The sequence below is a fragment of the Ornithodoros turicata genome, chromosome 1, assembly GCF_037126465.1.
Source record: "Ornithodoros turicata isolate Travis chromosome 1, ASM3712646v1, whole genome shotgun sequence".
Lineage (NCBI taxonomy): Eukaryota > Metazoa > Arthropoda > Arachnida > Ixodida > Argasidae > Ornithodoros > Ornithodoros turicata.
Genome location: NC_088201.1, coordinates 221,978,561 through 221,989,808, shown reverse-complemented (window position 1 = coordinate 221,989,808; position 11,248 = coordinate 221,978,561). Strand labels below are relative to the sequence as shown.

Genomic DNA, 11,248 nt, shown 5'->3' with positions numbered 1-11,248 from the left:
CCGTCGTCCTCCACCAATGACAGGCGCACTCCTAGAACTCCTGAAGTCCAGCTTTCGGTTCGTGCTGCAGAAATTTCTCGCTCTCTCGCGAAAACCCAGATGGAAAACCCATCATCCACACAGTTGTAATTCCAAGTCGGTAAAAAGCACCCTGATTATGTCGTAATCAATAATGCCTTCAAGGGGCCTTGTCCCACCTCGTTTCTTACACCACACGCCTGAAGCCAGACGTTTATTCTGTGCTCTTGGCTTGTTGTTTAGTTCATATATGTCAGCTTCGCAGTGCTTAAACCATATACTGGGGCAGCATTGATATTGTGGCTTATATTACTTACCCTGCGTCTGAAATAGAACATAAGAATGCAAGGCGATTAGCGCAAATGTCTCAACGTCAGTCTTGAGCGATGATAATGTTTCATCAAGGTGATAATCAGTGACATACGGATGTTTTTATGCGCTTACCTTCTTCTACGCGTGTGTCCTGTTCCAGCTGCAGTTGACCACCTAATGTAAATGCAAAAGCACAAGTGATAGGTGCCGGACATGTCACATATGGTATCCTAGCTGCCTTATTAGCATATCAGCATGCCCTATCAGAACATAGCAACCACATATCGCGGTGGAATATATTGGTGAATTGTATCAACGAACTATCAACTGAATCAGTGCGGATGCGGACGGACGCTAAGCGCTGAAGAGACAGTTTCTTATAGGATGTCATTCTTATAAAACCTCATGCTTCGATGCCCTCTGCAGTGAAGGAACCCCAAAATCCTGCTCCATGGACACAAGTCAAAGCAGATACGTGTTACTGCAACTATCATACCTACAATCTGTCTACATAGCCTGTCATCTACCATCGGTAAAAGCAAAAAAGCAACCACCTACAGCTAATTGTGTAAGCACTCCTTCTGTGACTGTTTCGGGCAAGGTAGAGGTCTTTATATGGGAGATCTGGTTCGTATCAGAGTTGTACGTAACTCGTTACCCAGTAACCAGTTATTTTCTGGTCACGAAGATACGACCTAGTTCCTTGTCTTAACTAATAAGGCATTCAGTTAGAAAAATCGGTAACTCGTTACTCATATTACTCGTTCCTTTCCTTCGTCTACGCTTGGCTTCCACATGGACCACATGGCCAGTTCCTATGTGAACATTTCCCAAATTCCGTACGCTTCTAACACGAGTTGACCTGACCTGGCTGTTTAGTTCTTGGGGACTACTTTTCGACAGTCATTCTTCATTGAACGTGAAAGCATTCTTCGAAAAAGACCCTGAATTTCTTTTTGTTTGTGTGTACGTGTGGTCAGGGGCTGCCAACTATTCAACATCCTGGATCACAACGGATCCTGGGATCGCATTGTCATTATCCGCTGACTCACCGTGTTATTGTAAAGTGTGTTCACCTGACCTGGACGACGAGATCCCGGGTATATAATATGCTGCTTGTGCCTGACGAACGGTATGGCTGATAAGGCATTGTTATCTCATCGGCACTGTTCATCTTATGTCTTTTTTTTTCCTTTTTGATGACATTCTAAGTAAGCTTGAAAGTATGGCGTTCACCCTGTTCAGTCTTTATCCTCCGTCGTCGTTACGTCTTCAGATATGTGCCACCATTTTGCCACTGGTTTGCCAATTCCGAACGATGCGCAGCTACCCAGAGCTGACGAGCCGCAAACACGGCGAAACACGTGTCCTCTGGTGCTGTCGCATCGTTCCATGAGTATCTGTTTCTCTGCGCGCAGCCATAGAAGCCATCTTAATCTGTAAATTTGAATTTCAAACACGTCGAGTGTCATTTACTTTTTTCTGTAATGGCTTTTCTCCCTCATTATAATTTACTGGCTTGCATTGTGGCATTGAGGAGTGCTCAGTCACCCTCCCAGGTGTAATCACCCGCTGAGCGACCCCTGGTTTGCCAGTTCCGAACGATATGCAGCTACCCAGAGCTGACGAGTCGCAAACACGGCGAAACACGTGTCCTCTGGTGCTGTCGCATGGTTCCATGAGTATCTGTTTGTCTGCGTGCAGACATAGAAGCCATCTTAATCTGTAATTTTGAATTTCAAACACGTCTAGTGTCATTTTTCTTATTTTTTAATGGCTTTTTCCTCTCTTTATAATTCACTGGCTTGCACTATGGCATTGAGGAGTGCTCAGTCACCCTCCCAGGTGTATATCGCTCGCTGAGTGACCCCTGGTTTGCCAATCCCGAACGATGCGCAGCTACCCAGGGCTGACGAGCCGCAAACACTGCGAAACACGTGTCCTCTGGTGCTGTCGCATCGTTCCATGAGTATCTGTTTTTCTACGTGCAGCCATAGAAGCCATCTTAATCTGTAAGTTTGAATTTCAAACACATCTAGCGTCATTTTTCTTATTTTTTAATGACTTTTTCCTCTCTTTATATATATATATATATATATTAACAATAAGCAGGAAAAATCAGAAGACGACAAAGAGCTTATAGGAAAACACAAAGGGGAGTTTATTAACACATATAGGGATAGGGGCAGTCAGCGCTAGCTGCCTTCGACGGGACGGGAAGGCAGCACTGACTGCCGAAACGTCGACCCCTCCCTAGTGAAAATGTGTCTAAGAGACCTCTCAAAATTTCCTGAGAGGTCTGAGAGGACCTTTCAAGAAATCTTGAAATGCTTGCTATTTACTTTTACTACTGCTTTACTTTACTTTACTACTGCTATTTACCGTTTCGTGTAGTTTCTTGCGAGCGATCCTTCAACAAATATTAGATATTCACAATTCTGCAAGACGTTTGAAATAACTGTTAGATAATCTGATAGCAGTATGCATGCCTTAAGAGTGTATCTGTACAATCGAAGGAACTCAATATATGTGGAGTTTTGTGACATGCACTTGTCTGTATCTATCTCTGGTGTATCATAGCACTGTATGATTGTACCTCTCCGACGACAGGTGGAGCGTAGACGGCGAAATTGAACATTGATGTTCCGATGTCAGATCTGGGCATTAGCTTCTGAGAGGTCTTGAGAGGTCCTGTCAATCTCAGAGGTCCTCCCAGTTTGAGAGGTCCTCCCAGCTTGAGAGGTCCTCTCAGTCCCATAACATATTACGCCTGAGAGGCCTCTCAGATACATTTTCACTAGGGCTATCCCTATATGTGTCCCCTTCGTGTTTTCGTGCAAGCTCTTTGCCGTCTTCTGATTTTTCCTGCTTATTTCATTCTCGTGGTCAACCGCCCTCCTAAGCTTCTAATATATATATATATATATATATAATATGGTGCTTTGTTATGCTCCTGGTGTTATCAATAGACTCTGGCGGTGTTTGTAATATGCACACGAATATTGTCTGGTGCTGTTTGGTTATCCTAATGTGCACACTAGACTGGCACGCTTTTTTTATGTCCACGTCAGAGTTACCTACTATAACACGGGAATGCTTATGGTGACTTGTAGTAAGCTTTCAGCACCAGAGCACCGGACTGTCGTAGTGTTTTAATGTGACCGTTTGAGCGATCTGTTGTGGTTCACAGACACCAGAAATCCCAAGCAGCAAACAGATGTTGGACCAAGCTTGGCAATAGTTAGGCTTGCCTATCTGGCCTTGGTTGGTACATTATCAGCCAACATGCTTGTTGTGCGGATCTGTACACTGGACAATGACTTGCCAAGCGTCGGCCAGCTTGCCAAGTTACAGACCGAAGCAGTTCTGTGGTGTCGCTCATATTCGTACTCACTTGTCTAGCGTAAGTTAATGGTTCATCAATCTGTTGGGCGTATTTCATACAACAGACAATGATCACTGCGCTTTAAAGCACAAACATTTCCCACAACGGACAATGTGCTCGACGTTTCACAAAAAAGAAAAACAAAAAAGAAGGACTCACTCTGGACGGGACCACGTGTTCGGGAGTGCGCGTTAGATTCCTGCATTCGACTTCATTCATTTGCATTCATTTTTCGGAGATAATTTTAGCATCTCGCATCGGGTTTCTTTCATTACAGTTTGTCCAGATACTCTGAAGAACAAGGTGCTCTGCAAATGTATCTGGTGGGACTCCATTGTGTTTGATATGCATCTCCGCAGCTGCTTTCCATTTGAACGCCATTATGAAAAATCTAAGAATTTGAACTTTCTTCTCCTGTTTCTAGTTAGATATGTTGTGGGACTCACCCGGTTGCTGGACGTCTCCCGTTCCGGCTGCGCGTCCGTCAGTACCTGAAAGTAACGGACATGGTGGTTTTACCACACAGCATAAAGTTGTGCAAAGGCAATGTTCAGTTGAGTGCTTGACACATAGTGGCAAGAAGTAAAGCGACAGCACACTCGACTTGAAAAAATCGAACTTGAAATTCTCAGGAATTCTTCCGTTGGGCCGTGAACCCGTGAAGTGAAACAAGCGAAACCGTTTCGGAGAAATAGGGTAGGAATACTTAAGGACAGTAAGCGCCCTCAGATTCCAACTCCGTGTGGCTGTCATCAATCACAGCGCCACCCGCTGAGTCAGAGGCTGATACGTTTTACGGGCCAACGACTTCCTAAGCAGGAAATGAACCCGTGCATGAATTACTCTCTCGAAATCAAATCGCGACCCCACGAGGCTCGACCACTGTTTACAGGATATCACGAATTACATGCTACTGTAATCGGTTGAAATCTCAGTGACGTATTCAGTTCCACCCATCGGTCACCCCACTGTAGGAATCGTATCATTAGGAGGCTTCCATTTTACAAAAACATGCCAAAGGCATGCACTCCTTATTAATTTTATAAGACGTGTAGGGAGTCGGAGTTAGGCATGCTTACGACTCTCTAAACATCTCCATTCAGAAGCGAGAAGCAACCGGTTGATGCGTATGTCACGAAATTCGTCACGTGATGGATTCGTCACTTAACGGAAGCAGTTCCGAAAATGGTATGCGCGCGTGTAAACCAATCACCAAATTTGTCGGTTTAGCAGTATCCTGTCGTTTCCATACAATGCATACAATGCACTCAAGCGATCTACAAGGTACTGTTGAAGCCAAACACAATTGAAATGAAGGCAAACTCAAGAACGGCAGTAGAAGAGTATCTCTTGGAAATCGCGGACGACGCCTGCTTCAATCAACCTCCACCGAAGCTCTGAATTTTGATATTTTGACTCAACTGACGAAGTAAAAACAAGGATGACGGAGTACGAATGCAGCTACTCACTCATTCTGGCTCCTTCTTGTAAGACAAATTGAATGCTTGCGTTCTTCTCGCCTTCAGAGATAGGAATGATCTCGTGGCTTGTGAAGGATATCGTTCTTCAGCTTCTTTCTCTTCGAATTGTGGTTTCGATCTGTGTTCCTTGGAATATAATATGCGGAAACGAACGAGGGCGAAACAATGCGCCACTTTTCGTTATAGAGGCCCGTAAATTATGGGGGCGTAGAATTTTCTTTTGTAGCTTTTAATGAAGTTAATTTTGCTAAATAATCGAGTTGATTCATTCATAAAAATAACATATGAGTTCAATTCCACATTTTTTTATCAGGTGCCCATAAACACCTGTATGGTATAGCCAGCTCTGCACACTTAAATAGGTCGAAAACATTATGGCGCATTCCGCTGGTCGTTGTAGTGCTGAAAAAAAAGTTATAGTGACTCGAACGACTGGTGTTGTCTGGTCGCGTTCATTGACTCCTCCCTTCGCTCTTCGCGCATTCAACCCGCAACGGCGAACGACACTGCGACGCGCTGCACGAAATCGATTTGCGGAATTCGCCAACGTCCACGATTGTATCAACGACGACAGGACGACACCCGACAGGAACACGACTGTGGCAACTGCACCATAGCATAATACCGTTGCAGAAACCCATCTTATCGAACGCACTTTGCGTTTCTCAGTATGCATGAGTAGCGTGCAGCCACTGGACAAAGGGATGGCTCGGTAAACATCGGTGCAATAATGTCACTAAGCTCCTACGAAATAAAATACTCTGCAATTCTGCCCTCAAATCCTTCGTAGCACTTTGCATACGTCCTCAAGTGTGAGAGGAACACCCTCAGAAATATTCTCGCAGGCGACAGCTCAGCCTCCGGGGACATTAAATCTTCCAGATTAGTTTTCATTGCCGTTTCGTTTACTCCATAAGGAACACGTTCATTGTTTTTATGTCCTCTACGGTTTCCCGAAGAAGAAACAGACGGAGTGATCAAAGTGAAGATCAGTGATCTTGCATCACATCATACGAGGGTGGTTCCTTAAGTTTCCGGCCCGAGGTAGAAAATGCGCGCGAATTTGAAAATGCGATTAAGGACGCGTGGCGCCATCTGTTGGAGGGCCGGAGCACCACCCTCAACCCTCTCTATGCTTTTGTCGGTTGGAGAGCGGCATTTCAAACAGCGAGGGTGCGCTCTTCAGTTAAAATGGAAAAAAAAATCGAGTACTGCGCTGTGATAAAATTCTTGACAAAAGAGGGACTTTCGCCTAAAGAAATTAAAGCGCGCCTGGACAACGTGTCAGAATCAATCATTATTTTTTCGTCGCTGTCTGAGGCATTCAGCACGAGAAGACTTCCTTGTATCACCCTCAGGCTAACATCACCGAACGTGTTAACCGGAGCGTGAAAATGACGTTGGTTGCGTTTACTTGTCGGCACCACCGTGACAGGGATTTTCGCCTGGCTGAGCTGGCGTTCGCTTCACGGACGACGGCGTTCCTAAACTTGGGACGAGAGGCCCCTTTTCCAGTGAAGAATGCTCTGTGCCTCCGGGATGGTGCTACCCAGCCTCCTCATTTAAGGTTTGCTGAGGAAGTCCGTGTAGACTGGACTGGACGTTGCAGCTCGGACGGCTCGGGAGCACATGAACGTCGCTAGGTTGGAGCAGGCTCGCCAGAACAACCGTGGACGTCGAAACTTCACCTACAGCGTTGGTGACCTCGTCCTTCGACGGACGCATCCGCTAAGTGCGTGCTCGTCCGGCCTAACTTACAGGCTACGTTGGTGCGACGCGGGCAAAGACTTTGGGCCAGTACACATCTCGGAGCTGAAGTCTTACCACCTCCGAGACCCTGACGGGGAGGAGCCCAATTTGCAACCTGCCTCCCTGTAAGCCCTGGCCCCGAACCCGTTCCCGGACCTGCGTCCTTGCGTCCCCCGAGGCGTCTTTCAATGCGACGTTCCTCCCTAGCCTCTCACCGCCCGGTTTCCCGGTCCGCGTCACGCGGAGACCCAGCATGGAGCTCTGGACCCCCGGACCGCACACTCCACTCCTCACTTTCTCAACACCGCCCCGTGGTCTCCTGCACGGTGGTGGCCAATGGCCTGCCTGTGGCATGGACTTCACGTTCCCGATGGAGCTGCCAGCCTCGACCGCTATGGGGAGAAGACCCGTCACCGACTCCTGCCCCGTTCAGGGGTCTCACACTAACAGACAGGCACCCCTCGGACCCCCTCCAACCCCTGATCGCCGAGGAGAGATGTAGAGAGATGTATTCTCTGTGCTCAGCGTCAAGTGCCCGAGGTGTACAGGAGGACCTAACGCAGATGCGCCTTGCACCAAGCCAGCCTCGAAGCAGCCCGCACAGTATCCGTTGTTCCCACCGCCATCGCTACGTTACGCCGCCTTCGTCCCTAACTGCTGCTGGAATCCGCACCTGCCAGGCCGCCCGCACCACAACCGGTTCCTCCGGTACCCGACGACGCCATTCTCTACATCACCGACGATCTGACGGGCCTTTAAGGGGGGAGGACTGTGGTCGGGCACCCCAAAGCTTTCAACTCAAACACCTGGAAGGCGCTTCAGCATGTGTGTCTCCTCCAATGCGTCCGATAAGGGGGGCGTGACCAGTGGAAGAGCTAAAAGACATGATGTGACAGGGCAAAGGAGGTGTTGCTTTGTCGGAGATGCTCGCCTTGGCGGATTACATACTGTGGCGTAAAAGGTCAATAAACCCATGTTGCATTAATTCCGTTGTTGTGCCGCTTGTTCGCGTGCGGACCGGACGTGCTGACGACCCAGCAACAATCACTGTTTTTTTCCTGGTTTTTCTCTGTTTGATGATACGTGTACATAATCGCTTTACGTCCCACAGAACCAGCAACCCCCAGTGGACAGCGGACAAGGGTCCGAGCATCTGTAGCCTAATGTGAACATTCATTGAACGCCCCCTGGACGCGTTAGCTGGGATGATCCAATGAGTATACAGCAGCAGACGTCCCACAGTATATCACTCTATGGACACCGTGCGCATCCCATCCGCACTGTGTCCACAAAGAGGCGTTTGAGCATCCCTTTTCGCTCTTGACCCTCCGCGTGCTTCTTCTCTCCCGCTCTGCCGTCTGACTGCGTCGCCGCCAAAGGAGAAATCTGCGCATAAGGCTTATTTTATCACCACGCACAGAAGAGAGAGTCACGTGATACCATAGCCAGTTGTGCGGACGATTTCAAACGCCCCTGGAGAGGCTGGAGAATCATGACAGCGTCTGCAATGGCTTGGAGTAATACGGTAATTTTCAACACGAACATCATCGGTACAGTTTGAATGTCGTGAAGCTTTAGGTGAGTATGCCTTGTAGGTAACGCATACTCCACCGGGGGTCACTACCTATGACTGAAACACAGGTAAACGCCGTGGTGCCTTTGTTTATTAGCGCTCGCGCTTTAGACTCCATTGTTTTTCTAGTCGCTTTAGGCCGCTGGTTAGTGAAAAAATGGAATCAATCCTAGCTGAGCTTGTAGTATATGCATATTAGCGTGTGTGTGCTACTTTTATTTTGTGGTCCACTCACTGTGTTCTTGATGTTCATTCAGGTATAAACGGCTATGCCGCTCAGCTGCGGCCATTCCTCGTTATGTGCGCCTCAGCGTCTACCAGAAAGTGTGGGATGTTTACTTTAAAATTGTATTGTTTTATGTGTTGCAGGTAAGAATGCTAGATAAACGGGAAGTACTGCCAAACGCTGGTATGCGTACGTGCCATAGGCAGAGACCGATTATGCCTGTATTATGTCTGCCGTTTTTATCAGTGTGTCTCGGCGGCGGAACTTCGACTTGGCGAGTGAGTTCCAGAGGCTGGAAGACACACGACGGAACAATATAGAGAAACCAGTAGTCGTTTATAAGGCGTGAAGGAGCGTGAGGATACAGTGGCGTCGATTCCATGCAGGAGACCAACTAATTATACGCCGAGTAACATGGATGTTTTTTTTTCTTATTTACATAACATAGCAATACTGTGATCACGATCTGTATGAACGCGAATGATCTGGATATGACACCTTTTTGATTTTTTTCTATATATGTTTTCATTATGTGCCAGCAGGCATGTGCGAATGCCCATGTAAATAAAATCCACATAGAAATAAAGTGTTTTGGGTGAACACTTGCGTCCTTGCATTCATTTCATGATTAAAATTAGGATACTTCCATAGGTGCGCGATACCTGTGGGCCCAGAATAGATTCCCCACAGGTCCCTCGAAGATTCGCATCGACGGTCCTACAATGTCCATTTCGCATAATTTTCTCGTGATTAGCAGACTAGTACGGGCGTCGTTAAAACGTATCCCGTAGCAAATGTGTACGTTTGTGAGACGTACCCAGCATCCACAACCCGACGTTCGCTGGATGTTGGTGGGCGGTTAATGGCTCTGTGGGGTGTGCTTGACGTTACACGTCACGTTAATCCAAAGACGCCTATACTGTTGACATGACTCGAAATACATTTCGTGGACTTTTTCGACGTAAAAGAATAAAGTATCGGCAAACGAGCAGCAGGTTCAAAGGATTCACAACAGATTGCGGGAATCATGGCGATATTTTAATCCGCAATTCAATTATGCAGTGTTCAACAACACACATGACACCCAGTGATGTTGCTGTCGCACACCAACACATTAAACACCAACACATTAACTTCACTCGCAGAGTAACGATATGCATAAACGGTACAAATGCACTTGAAGGTGACACGTTGAAGGTTACACGTCGATGTGCATGTTCACGCAGAATGTTGGGCATAGAGTACAGTGCTAGGGAAAGTCTATCTACAGCCGTATTCTCGCTACAGCCGGAGCCCTGCTCTAAGAGCGTCGGCAGTTTCCTGCGCACGCAGCGAGCGCGTGCACAATGAGTTCTCAAAGCTACAGAAATGAGAATAGAATAGTACGATATAGAATGAGCACGATGTGCCCCACTAATAAGGCTGACTACGTAAGACGAGGAAACCTGCTTAGTACGAAGCGTATCTTTCACACCATGCGTCATATGGAAACCCCTATTCCACGAACCATAACGCCATTGCAACGGTGTAATATCACTTCAGCCGAAAATACGACAGTAGACAGCAGAATGCCAGCTGCCCACAGTAAAAAAAGTGGTCTTAAATCGGTCATGCTCAGTGCTTCCTGTTCTAATCCCCGTTGCAACTTGCTGTTGTCATGTTGCTGCGCCACTCTGAACATTTCCAAGTTGCGTTCCCTCACATATAATCCTGACTCTACACCCTGAGCAACAATCTTGCGGGCGCTGTGAAGGTAGGGGGAAGTAATAGTCGTCACTGGACCAAGTTTCATGGTTCTCACGAGTTCATCAACCTTTATGTAGCCAATTTGCAGGAGCTCATTGTGCAGGTCCATACCGTTTTCAAAGTTATAACCTGGTATTATGTACGTATCCTTCCCGTCATTCCCTCGCTTAATCGACCCATCTGCGTTGAAGCAAACGCATCCAGTCTGGATTGGAGATGAGGACTCCTGGCATGTGGTATTTCTGTGCAACGTGCATCCTCTGTAGCCTTGCTTCAAAAATAGGTCCTGATCGTATTTCTCGATTCCTTTTTCCATCGGCATGTCCCTTAAGTACGACGTTAGCAATCCTTGAAAACCAGTGGATACAACCACCCCGACAATGACCCAAAACCCGAAAATTATTCGCAAAGGTTGATATTTGAGAAAGACCGTTGTATCCACTATGCCTTGCCCCACAAGGGTTCTGATAAGTGGCCCAGTGACATCCATCAAGCGTGATTTGCTTCCACGCTTTATGTGAAGATAACAGGAACTGATAAGCACGCACGCCATAAATGTATAGAACAGAGATATCCACACTTGCCAGCTGAACGGAATGAATAGAACCATTTCCTTGGGCAATTGTTCCGGTTGCTTAGCGTAAAACCAAAAACCCACTGAATCATAATATCCTGGGAAGACAGCATTCAATCTCCTGCGAAGGGGCAGATGGGCGTCTTGTCCTGAAATACCGTTACCCTTGTACGCAATCTCCGTG

At 47.1% G+C, this 11,248-nt stretch overlaps 1 long non-coding RNA gene across 1 annotated transcript; it reads right to left on the bottom strand.

The window, feature by feature from the left end:
* On the bottom strand, positions 1-4,206 carry LOC135376929 (uncharacterized). Its single transcript, XR_010417916.1, has 3 exons — positions 4,162-4,206; positions 463-504; positions 1-342 (listed from the first exon to the last, which is right to left on the bottom strand). It is a non-coding gene; the product is annotated as an uncharacterized LOC135376929 (long non-coding RNA).
* Between the last annotated feature and the right edge of the window lie 7,042 nt (positions 4,207-11,248).